This window comes from Mixophyes fleayi, chromosome 8 (genome assembly GCF_038048845.1).
Source record: "Mixophyes fleayi isolate aMixFle1 chromosome 8, aMixFle1.hap1, whole genome shotgun sequence".
NCBI classification, from domain to species: domain Eukaryota; kingdom Metazoa; phylum Chordata; class Amphibia; order Anura; family Limnodynastidae; genus Mixophyes; species Mixophyes fleayi.
In genome coordinates this window covers 45,713,384-45,724,781 of record NC_134409.1, presented here as the reverse complement: position 1 = coordinate 45,724,781, position 11,398 = coordinate 45,713,384, and positions in this window count along the sequence as shown.

Here is an 11,398-nt window from a genome sequence, read left to right as displayed (position 1 = left end):
GAGAGGGATCCAGAGGTGGAGACAGAGAAGGAACGGTCAGCAAGGTAGGAGGTGAACCATGACAGGACCGGGCCGGAGAGGCCAAAGGATTGAAGGGTGAGGAGCAGGAGCGGGTGGTCAACGGTGTCGAAGGCCGCTGAGAGATCCAAGAGAATGAGAAGGGAGAAGTGGCCCCTGGCTTTCGCGGAGAGGAGATCATTAGTGACTGTGGCCAGGGCAGTTTCAGTGGAGTGGAGGGGGCGGAAGCCAGATTGAAGGGGGTCAAGGAGGGAGTGGTCAGAGAGGTAGGTGGAGAGGCGGCTGCAGACGAGCCTCTCAAGTAGTTTGGAGGCAAAGGGGAGAAGAGAGATGGGGCGATAGTTAGAGAAAGAGGTGGGGTCAAGGTTAGGTTTCTTAAGAATGGGGGATACAAGGGCGTGTTTGAAGGAGGAGGGGAAGATGCCGGCGGAGAGGGAGAGATTAAAGAGGTGGGCGAGGTGGGAGCAGGTGGCGGGGGAGAGGGAGCGGAGTAGGTGGGAGGGGATGGGGTCCAGGGGACAGGAGGACGGAGGGGAGGATGAAATAAGAGAGTGTACTTCTTCGCCCGTAGTGGGGCGAAAGGAGAAGAGGGGGCGGTGGCGGGTGGGGGAGGGAGGAAGTGTGGGGGGGGGCGGAAGATGGGAGGAGGTGATTTCGAGTCGGATGGCCTCAATTTTCGAGGAGAAGAAGGAGGCAAAGTCGGTGGCGGTAAGGGAGGAGGGGAGAGAAGGGGCGGGTGGGGACAGGAGGGTGTTGAAGGTGGCGAAGAGGCGGCGGGGGTTGGAGGATTCCTATTGTCACGCTGTACTTCTAGCAACATTCCTTTGCATGTCTCTAGTACTTGGACTATATACATCTGTTGCTCCGCTGATAAAGAACCATTATATTACCTGCAACTACCTGCTCAAGTGAATCACATTCCATCTAGATCAGCCAAGTCTCTATACTATCTTCATCGGACTTTCAAGCTGTGTCAGTGATTCTTCTCTATTGATATTGGTGTTACAAGGTGTCAAGTGTTCTGGATCATCATCATCTCAGCGTTGAACTGTATTATTTGTTTGCATGCTGTTGCCTATGGTTACCACCTGAAGTACTGCTGTGATTATTTTATCTTTGAGTTTCTGTGTACTCAGCATAGCTGAGTTGTACAATACTTATTACTGCTGTTGCACCATTGAACAATATACTAAAGTTGCAACACTACTCCATTGTCTGTGTATTTCTTCATTGTGACTCTCATCTGAACTTATCCCAGCATGTTCTGTCTCCACCACCCTCTGCTTTACCACCTATGTAGAGGTTGGGGATCCAATAATATCCTTAGCCGTGACAGTAGCAATGTATATGATGAAAGAGAGATCAACTAGTGGGTAAGTGTAATCGATAAATATCACATATCTAAAGAGTTTTAATGGTACAGAACCTAAATATATAGATTAGTTATAAAAAGATCTTACAACTGTAACATAATCACATTAGTAGAGTCATCTATAAGTACAGTGTATCGTGAGAAACATTTGTATATTTCAAATAAACAAAAATGTTTTATAGTACAATATATATTTACGTATGTCTTGTTTTATGTATGTCCTTGTCTTCTCTACTGTACGGCGCTGTGGAGCACTGTTGTGCCTTACAAATCTACGATAATAATAATAATAATGATATGCCTCTTAATGAAGCAGACGACACACAGTAGCCTGCCTCTGAAAAATGTGACGTACTTGGGTACATGCTGCTGCTGATCCTGCTGCTGAAGGCGAATCAGCAACCCAATGGGCTGTCACAGTCATATAATCTTTAGTTTGCCCAGTTCCGCTTGTCCACATATCTGTGGTTAAGTGTACAGTGGGTAGAATGGCATTTTGTAGTCCAATAATTACATTTTTCTGAATTTCTAGTAAAATGGTGTCGTGATGGAATTTGGTCATGGGGACACAAGACCTCAAGTAATTGTCTAACAGCTGCATTAATAGTGGATATTGGACGCAGATCTAATACTAGCATAGTCGCCATGGCGTCTGTGATCCGCTTTGCGACTGGGTGACAGCTTTCATACTTGTTAAGGATTGTTTAACAGTCAATTGTTGTAAACTACTAGTAGTCTTTTTCTTGGTCTGCTTCTGGGTTGAAGATCCACCCCCAGCAGCAGGAGCAGCAGCTCCTGCTGCTGGGGGTGGATCTTCAGCAGCAGGAGCAGCAGCAGTGGGCCGTACGCACAAGGATTCTTCTGAGGAGTCCTGGATAGGGGAGGAGTCATCTCGCATTAGCAACTTGGATGCAGGACTAACTCAGATCACTTGTGAGGATATTGATGATGAAGGTGTTGGGGGTGTAGATTGCAGGTGCTGGGATCTAGATGCGAAAAGGGAGGTAGCTAATGCTGGACTGCTTGTTGTTGTTTTTTTAGCATAAGTTTTGGATTTTCCCAACAGCTTTCTATGAACTCGCTTCAAATGGCATAACATGGATGAATATACTAGATGGTTAAGGTCCCTACCTCTACTGACTGTGGCTTTACAATGCTACAAATGGCTAGACAACTGTTGTCAGAATTTGGGTAAAAATAATTCCACACATAAAAGGTAGATTTTTTGGTCTGATGCCCAGGCATGACAATGGTCTTCTTATCACTGGCAAGAACTGCTGCAGTCTTTGAAAGTGTATAAAAATAATATTGTGACCTGTGAGGTGGTCAAAATTGACTGCAAATGACTTGAAATTAGTGTTATTGAGGTTAATAATAATGTAGGAACAAAAAACTTGCAAAATTATGTAATTTTAGCATATTTTAGCTATTTTTCTAAAAATGCATATCCAAAACCAAAACACACGAGGGCGGTTTTGCCAAAACCAAAACCTGAAGTAAATCCAGATCCAAAACCAAAACCAGAACATGGAGGTCAGTGAACATCTCTAAATAGATGTAGAGAGAGAGGTAAAGATAGATAGGTAAGATGATTGCAAGATGTGTGACCGTTTATTTTCTGGCTACAGGATGATGTTCCAGTTAGTCAATATAAATAGGACAAAAGTTCATAAGTGTTAACTAGAGGTGAGGGGAGTAATGAAGGGGCAATGTGGACAAATGATTGTGTTGCCGAAAGGGTGAAATATTGTATAGTCCTAAAGATATTGTCATGAAAGGAGAGTAACAAAAGCAATTGGTTAAACATTGCGATTTAAGAGTACAAGGTAACAAATTTAAGGGAATTTAAAGAAATATCTAGTTTCAATGTCCAGTACAGTTATAGAAGTAGTGCAGAGTTAGGCTGCAGCAGATGTAACTTATCCCTGGATATCTTCAGATGTTCTATGTTTGTTCAACTGTTTTGTTTCACTGTGTATATCCAAAAACTTTGTGAGAAAACCAACTTAATGGAGGAAACCTCAACACGTCACACCCCAAACACGTTTCTCCTTAGACTGAATGCTAGTATATAGTTGGGATGAATACAAATTAACCACATCTGCGCTAATTGGTCAGCTAATCAGTGGAAAGGGTGAAAAAATAAGATGTGAAGCGATAAAGGGGGACGAGAATAGGAAGGTCACTTGAAGGGTAGCGGATACAGGATACCAGGATTCTAAGATTAGCTGAGAAACATATAGTGCTGGATACCAGGATATGCTGAATAGGAACAGATATAGGATACTAGGATTAGCTGTGAAGCATATAGCACTGGATACCTGGACCTGCTGATTAGGAACAGAAACAGGATACAAGGATTTCAGGATTAGCTGAGAAGCATATAGCACCAAACCAGATTTCACAAGGGAAACAGAGGATTACATGAGCCAAATAATCCAGCAACTAGCAGGCTAACTGGACACGAAGATCTGGCACCAAATTGCCAGAACAGGTTCCTTAAATAGTCTGGAGGATGAGTGGGAGTGTAAAGTAATCAGCCAATGGCTGAACATGGAAAACTATAAAAAAACGGGAGCGTCTAGAAAAGTGTTAGAAACAAATTATGAGAAACAAATGCTGATACTTTATGATTGATGTACTCTTTGGTAGACCATTCTTCAGTCATTGACTTGAGCTAAAGATTGTTGCCATACCTGATTAAACTCTATAAAAGTGAAAACTTTTACTGGTGAGGAAAAAAACTGAGGCAAAGAACAATTTAATTGATAGGACAGTTGTACTGGTAATGTGTGACAATAAAATAATGACAGCATCTGCTTACAATTTATGGTTCTAAATTACAATCAATTTTAATATCAGACTAATTATTCTCTGTAAGAATTCTAAACTTTAAACTGTGTTTGACATTTTTTTGCTGTCAGTTCCTATAATCATTGAAGTGACTATAATTGTAAAGGTTCAATAAGTTCAATTATATTTCAGCTTAACTGGTTCATACACATATCTTGAGGGTACATATGATGAAATTATATGAAAATAATAAAATATTGTAATATACTGTGGAGCAAGCTCCTAATGACTCGTGAGGCTTTACAATGGATCACTTATTACACATAAAGTAGTTTCCTTGTTTAGTGATGACAAATTAAATTGTTGCTATTCACTTACAAAATGAAATATGTGTAGAGTAAGATTTTGTACAGTAGTACTTATCTGTCCATCTAGTTGGATTATGGATTTAGGGCCTTGGAGGACCAGTTGTCCAGAAACAAATGGTGTTTTCAATATTTGGCTATTAAAGATATTCTATTAAATATTTGTTCATATAGTGCGCCATAAGAGGTTTTGTGTATCTATTTGTATAATCTGTTTGATATATTTTGACCTGGGGCCGTCTGCTCCTCCTCTGCATCTTCAATTTTTCTTACTAATTGCTGCTTGTCTCCCTCAGGTGTATTGTCAGCTTTTCAAATTCCACTCCTTTTCATTAATCACATTGGGCTAGATTTACTAAGCTGCGGGTTTGAAAAAGTGGGGATGTTGCCTATAGCAACCAATCAGATTCTACCTGTCATTTATTTAGTGCACTCTACAAAATGACAGCTAGAATCTGATTGGTTGCTATAGGCAACATCCCCACTTTTTCAAACCCGCAGCTTAGTAAATCTAGCCCATTGTCCCTTAATACAAATCCCCTATGGAATAATTTTATTGGTTATCTATCTATTTATTTATCCCCTGTTTCGCTCCACTTCTAAATGCATTTCTCTCTCCACATTAACCACATAGCTCTTTAACTCCTTGATCATCACCCTCTGTTATGTTCACTCACTTTTACCTCTTAAAGAACTCCTAATGTTCCACTCTTTCCCTCTCCTGGTCAGATCTGCCTCAAAGAGTGTAAGTTCAGCTGTTTTTCTCTTTCGAGCTCAATCCTGCAGACTCCAGCTGCTCTCCTCACATGATGGCAGTCTCATCAATGAAGGCATGCCTAATGGTCTGATGCCTGCCCTATGCTTGCCACATGAGACTGTTATGAACTTGTAACTTATCAAGGCCACTGTAATCAGGGCCGGTGCTAGCCTCCATGGCGCCCTAGGCATTTTTACAAAATCGGCGCCCCAGACCTCCCCCCGCAACAATCGGCGCCCTCCTCCCCCCTCACCCAGTCTTTCCTTACCTCACCACCGCCGCCTCTCTGCTCCGTCTCCTCCCCTCCACTCAATGACACTAGTGAGTGGAGGGGAGGAGACGGAGCAGAGAGGCGGCGGTGGTGAGCAATAGCCTCTTCCCCCCTCCCCCGTGCATCTGAATGCCGTGCAGCGACCGTGACAGGTATGGTCAGCGGTCGCCGCACAGTTTTAAAGTAATTTTCATTCTGGAGGGCGCCCTCCAGAGCCCGGCGCCCTAGGCAAATGCCTAACCTTGCCTAATGGGAGCGCCGGGCCTGACTGTAATAGCAGTATTTTTACCATTCTTACAAACCCAAATAAACACTACATGCCAATACTATCTGTATACGTTATACCTTTCCCCCTTATTTCAAGTATACGCAGTTTAAAAATACAGTCTCATATATTTTATTACTTATCTATAGGGATAATGATAAGTATTCAGTGGTGCTACAGTTTCAGTTATGTTATGTTCTTACCATTTAATCAATAAAAGCAGAAACTAACATTTTACTGTAGCGGTGTTCCCTGCAATGTGAAGTACAACAAACTCTCTTTTGTCTTATTTCAATATTCTCCCTATTCATAGAAACTGTCTCTACTTACTAAATATATGCAGTCTTAACTCATATAATAGGGGTCACTTACAAAAAGCAAAACTTACATGGTGTAGTATATCTATGTACACTATATGGACAAAAGTATTCAGACGCTTGACCATTACACCAACAGGGACTGTAATGATATTGTATTCAAATAGATATACTTTAATGTGGAATTGGTCCCCCTTTTGCAGTGATAAGAGCTTCCACTCTTCTTGGAAGGCTTTCCACAAGATGTTGGAATGTTTCTGTGGCAATTTGTGCCCATTCATTCTGTAGAGCATTTATGAGGTCAGGCACTGATGTAGGATAAGAAGGCCTGGCTCTCCGTCTTTGTTGCAGCTTATCCCAAAGGTATTCGATAAAGTTGAGGTCAGGGCTTTGTGTGGGCCAGTCAAGTTCTTCCACACTGAACTCATCAAACCATGTCTTTGTAGTCCTTGCTTTGTTCAGTAGGGCACTGTCATGTTGGAATAGAAAAGGGCCTTCCCCAAAATGTTGCCCCAAAATTGGAAGCATAGCATTGTCCAAAATGACTTGGTATGCTGAAGCATTAAGATGCTGGAGATCACAGTGTCACAGTTTGGGAAATGGTTTGCCCAAATTTGCAGTGCTCAAGTAATGTGCGGAGTCTAACGGGGAGACGGTATTGATCAGGAACGGTTTGGCCTTTGCTGCGTCTATCCCGCAGGTCGCGGCCCCTACTAGGAGTACCAGGCGAAACCCTTTAGGAGAACATGCAAAGATGGTCATCAATGGCAGACAATACGAGGAGAAGAGTTGTGGGGATCAACAGGTACCACTGGAGAGATAGTAGCAAGTATGATTCTGCATGAAGTGTGGATTCTGCAGTAGACAGGTTACCACTGGAAAGGTGGTGAAGTACACAGTAGAGTGTCAGCTCTGCAGACAACAGATTACCACTGAGATGGCAGCAAGTACATTGTGGAGTGTCAATTCTGTAATCAGCAGGTTACCACTGAAATGGTGGTGAAGAACTCAGTAGAGTGTCAGCTCTGCAGACAACAGATACCAATGGAAAGGTGGCGAGTACACTATGGAGTGTCAGCTCTGTAGTCAGCAGGAGAAGAGGACCCAAGTCTAGCACCTAAGAGGTAACTAAAAGAACAGGCACCAAACATCAGTAGGAAGTGTCTTTTAAACTTTGGAGCGAAAACCCTTAGCCAATGGGAATGGAGCAGAGTGAATGAATAGATCGGGCATGCGCAGATCCGAAACGAAGATGGCGACGGCCACGACGTAGCGGGCGGTCAGCGGGACCAGGTAAGAGATCGGGTGTGCAGCCCGATCGCCGGGCATGTGACAACTGGAGTGAAGGAGCCTAGCCCAAACCCTGAAAAACAGCATCATACCATTATCCCTCCTCCACTAAAGTTCACAGTTGGCATAATACAGTCAGGCAAGTAATGTTCACCTGGCATCCGCCAAACCCAGACTCGCCCTTTTCTGACTGCCAAATAGAGAAGCACAATTCGTCACTCCACAGAACACATTTCGACTGTTGCCTAGTCTAGTGTCGGTGTGCTTTACACCACTCCATCCGATGCTTGGCATTGGTCTTGGTGATGTGAAGCTTGCATGCAGCTGCTCAGCCATGGAAACTCATTCCATTAAGCTCCTGCCGCACACTTTTTGTGCTTAGATTAATGCCAGTGGAAGCTCGGAACTCTTCAGCTTTGGAATCTGCAGAGTGTTGGCAAGTTTTGCCCACTGTGCGCCTTAGCAGTCATTGATGCTGATCTGTAATTTTTACGTGGTCTTCCGTTTCATGGCTTCCATTTCATGGCTGAGTTACTGTTGTTACTAAACGCTTTCAATTTCTAATAAATCACCTACAGTTGAACGTGGAATATTCAGCAGGGTTGAAATTTAATAAACCGTCTTATTGCAAAGGTGACATCTTATCACAGTACCACACTTGAAGTCACTGAGCTCTTCAGAACGACCCATTTTGTATCACAAATGCTTGCAAATGGAGACTGCATGGGTAGGTGCATGATTTTATACACGTCTGACAACAGGTCTAATTGAAACACCTCAATGCAATAATTAACAGGTGTGGCCAAATACTTTTGTCCATTTAATGTATGTGCCATTGCATCTCCTTTTATGGGTCACTACGTAAATACAGTATAGTAACACCCACACTAAGCATGGTCAAGGTAATTAAGGTATAGCAGATTGTCATGGTTCAGCACAGCCCCTGTCAGTTCAACATGAGGCTAAATTCCCTATGGTAATTGAGCCTGGTAAAAAACATGTAGGCCCATTCATAGAAAGAAACTGCTCCGTACTGATAGCACTAGGCTTCCTCACAACACTGCTGGTCAGTGGTTTTGGTTTTGTTTTGCTATTTTTTACAAAATTATTTTGTAACTACATTATTATTAACCTCACTAACACTAATTTCCAGTCATTTCCATTCAATTCTGACCACCTCACAGGTCACAATATTATTTTCATACACTTTCAAACAAAGATTGCAGCAGTTCTTGCCAGTGATAAGAAAAAGACCATTGTCATACCTGGGCATAAGACCAAAAATCCACCTCTTATGTGAGCAATTATTTTTACACAAATACTGACAACAGTTGTCTAGCTATTTGTAGCATTTTTAAAGCCACACTCAGTAGAGGTAGTCGCAAAGTGGATCACAGACGCCATGGGGACTATGCTAGTATTAGATCTGCGTCCAATGTCCATTATTAATGCAGCTGGTTTTAGACAGTTACTTGAGGTCTTCTGTCCCTATTACCAAATTCCATCACGACACCATTTTACTAGAAAAACTATTCCTCACCTCTACCAGAAAAGTCGTAAAAATGTTATTATTGGGTTACAAAATGCCATTCTAACCACTGTACACTTAACCACAGATATGGGAACCAGCAGAACTGGGCAAACTAAAGATTATATGACTGTAACAGGCCACTGGGTTGGTGATTCGCCTTCACCAGCAGGAACAGCAGCAGCATGTACCCAAGTACCTTACATTTTTCAGAAATAGGCTACTCTGTGTATCAGCGGCTTCACTAAGAGGCATACAGCTGACAATCTGTTACAAAAAGTAAGGGATCTCAGTGCAACATAGCTAATTCTGCTTGGACTCTCCTGAGGATATGTGATTTCTGATAACGACACCAATATTGTTAGAGCATTGCAACGGGGGGGAATTCCATCACATTTCTTGTTTTGCTCACACAATCAATTTGGTGGTACAGAACGTTTTAAAAAATGACAATGACATGCAGGCGATGCTGTCTGTGCCCCGAAATATTTAGGGTCATTTACGGGATTCTGCAACAGTATGTAGGAGAATGCAGCAGCTGCAAGAAGAAAAGAATTTAGGGGAAATGTACTTTAGTCCAGCGCAGTGGAGAATTCTTTCCGTGTTGTGCAAGGCGCTGAAACCACTCTAAGTAGTCACCTGTGAAGAAAGTGCAGACACTGTTAGCTTTAGTCAATTAATTCCCCTAATTAGACTTTTTGAAAATCAGCAAGAGAAATTGAAGGAGGAAATGAAACAAAGCAATTCCGCTAATTATGTTGGACTTGTAGAGTAAGTACTTTATGCGCTTCACCAGGATCCAAGAGTTATCAACCTCTTGAAATCGGATCATTACATTTTGGTAACTGTGCTTGATCCTAGGATTAAGAGCTATGTCTTTTCTTTCCTTCCAACTGATCCAGATCTCAAGAGATGCAATGAGCTCCTGGTCAGCAAGCTGACAACTCCACTTGGTGGTACAGAACTTTTAAAAAATGACAATGACATGCAGGAGATGCTGTTTGTGTCCCTGAAAATTTTAGGGTCATTTTCGGGATTCTGCAACAGCATGCAGAATGCAGCAGCTGCAAGAAGACTAGAATTTGAGGGGAATGTACTTTAGTCCAGTGAAGTAGTCCCCTGTGAAGAGAGTGCAGACACGGTTAGCTTGAGTCAAGTGATTGCCTTAATTATACTTTTTGAGAAGCAGCTAGAGAAATTTTACGGATGAAATAAAACTAAGCAAATCTGCTAACTATATTGTAATTGTAAATCTAGGAATTAATCTAAGACTTAATTCGCTTCGCCAGGATCCAAGAGCTATCAACATCTTGTAATGATGTCTACTCCTTCAGTTTCTCTGGAAACTGCTTCTCGGAAAAAGCTTAGCTGTCCCAAGACACCCAGTGGTGATGCAGATGAGTCAGCACAACATTTTGACATTTGCTCTGCTGTAAAAGAATTGCTCAAAAATAGTGACAACTTTACCATAAAATGAACTACAAATTCCATGAGGAAGGCCATTATCAGCAATTACATCAGACTTCTATGATGGTGTGTTCCATCAATTAGTATTGTTTGAGGAAGATGTACACAATGATGAGGGTGAATATGATGACAATGTAGATTGCAGCAGGTGCTAAAAATCTAGCTAAGAAAAGGGAGCTACCTGATGCTGGTATGCCTGGTAATATTTTGGGTAGAATGGTAATTTTATGTTTTTCTACAGTAAACTTTCACCTTTTTTAGAGAGGTTTTTTTCTTTAAAAAGGTACAAGCTTTTTATTTACATTTTTGTTTTCCTGATTTAAAAATACTATGCACTTGAACATAGGCTTTAGCACAGGAGGTGGAGGGATTAGTATTATCGTGACTGAGACTGGAGAGGGACAACAACAATGTCACCCCTCCTGTTTCTTTATGAGCTATGGCACAGTACAATGTCACTGGAGACTTTTAAGAACACTGACAGCCCTATTATTACAATTTCTGTTTCAGCACTGAACCCTGCCACCTCTCCTGTTTCTGAATGAGCTATGGTACAATAAAATGTAACTGCAGATTTAGACCAAGCCAGGCAGGCCTATAATTTCTATTTCAGCATATACAATTAGCAATGGAGCAATTGAGCTCTTCTCTTTGGGTGTTACCTATATAGCGCACTAGAATTTGCCTGCAAATTCTACAGACAAGCCTGCTTGTCTTCCTATTCATCAATGACTCTTAGCAATGGAGCACTTGTCTTTGGGTGTATATTAGACCCTACACTTAGTAGTGCAAATTCAGAAAAAAAGCCTGCAAGGACGTGTAGATTACTATTTCAGCAATGACCAAATGACCAAAGAAGCTCTTCTATAAGGGTGTATATTAGACCCTACACTTATTAGTGCAAATTCAGAAAAAAAGCCTGCAAGGACTTGTAGATTACTAATTTAGCATTGAC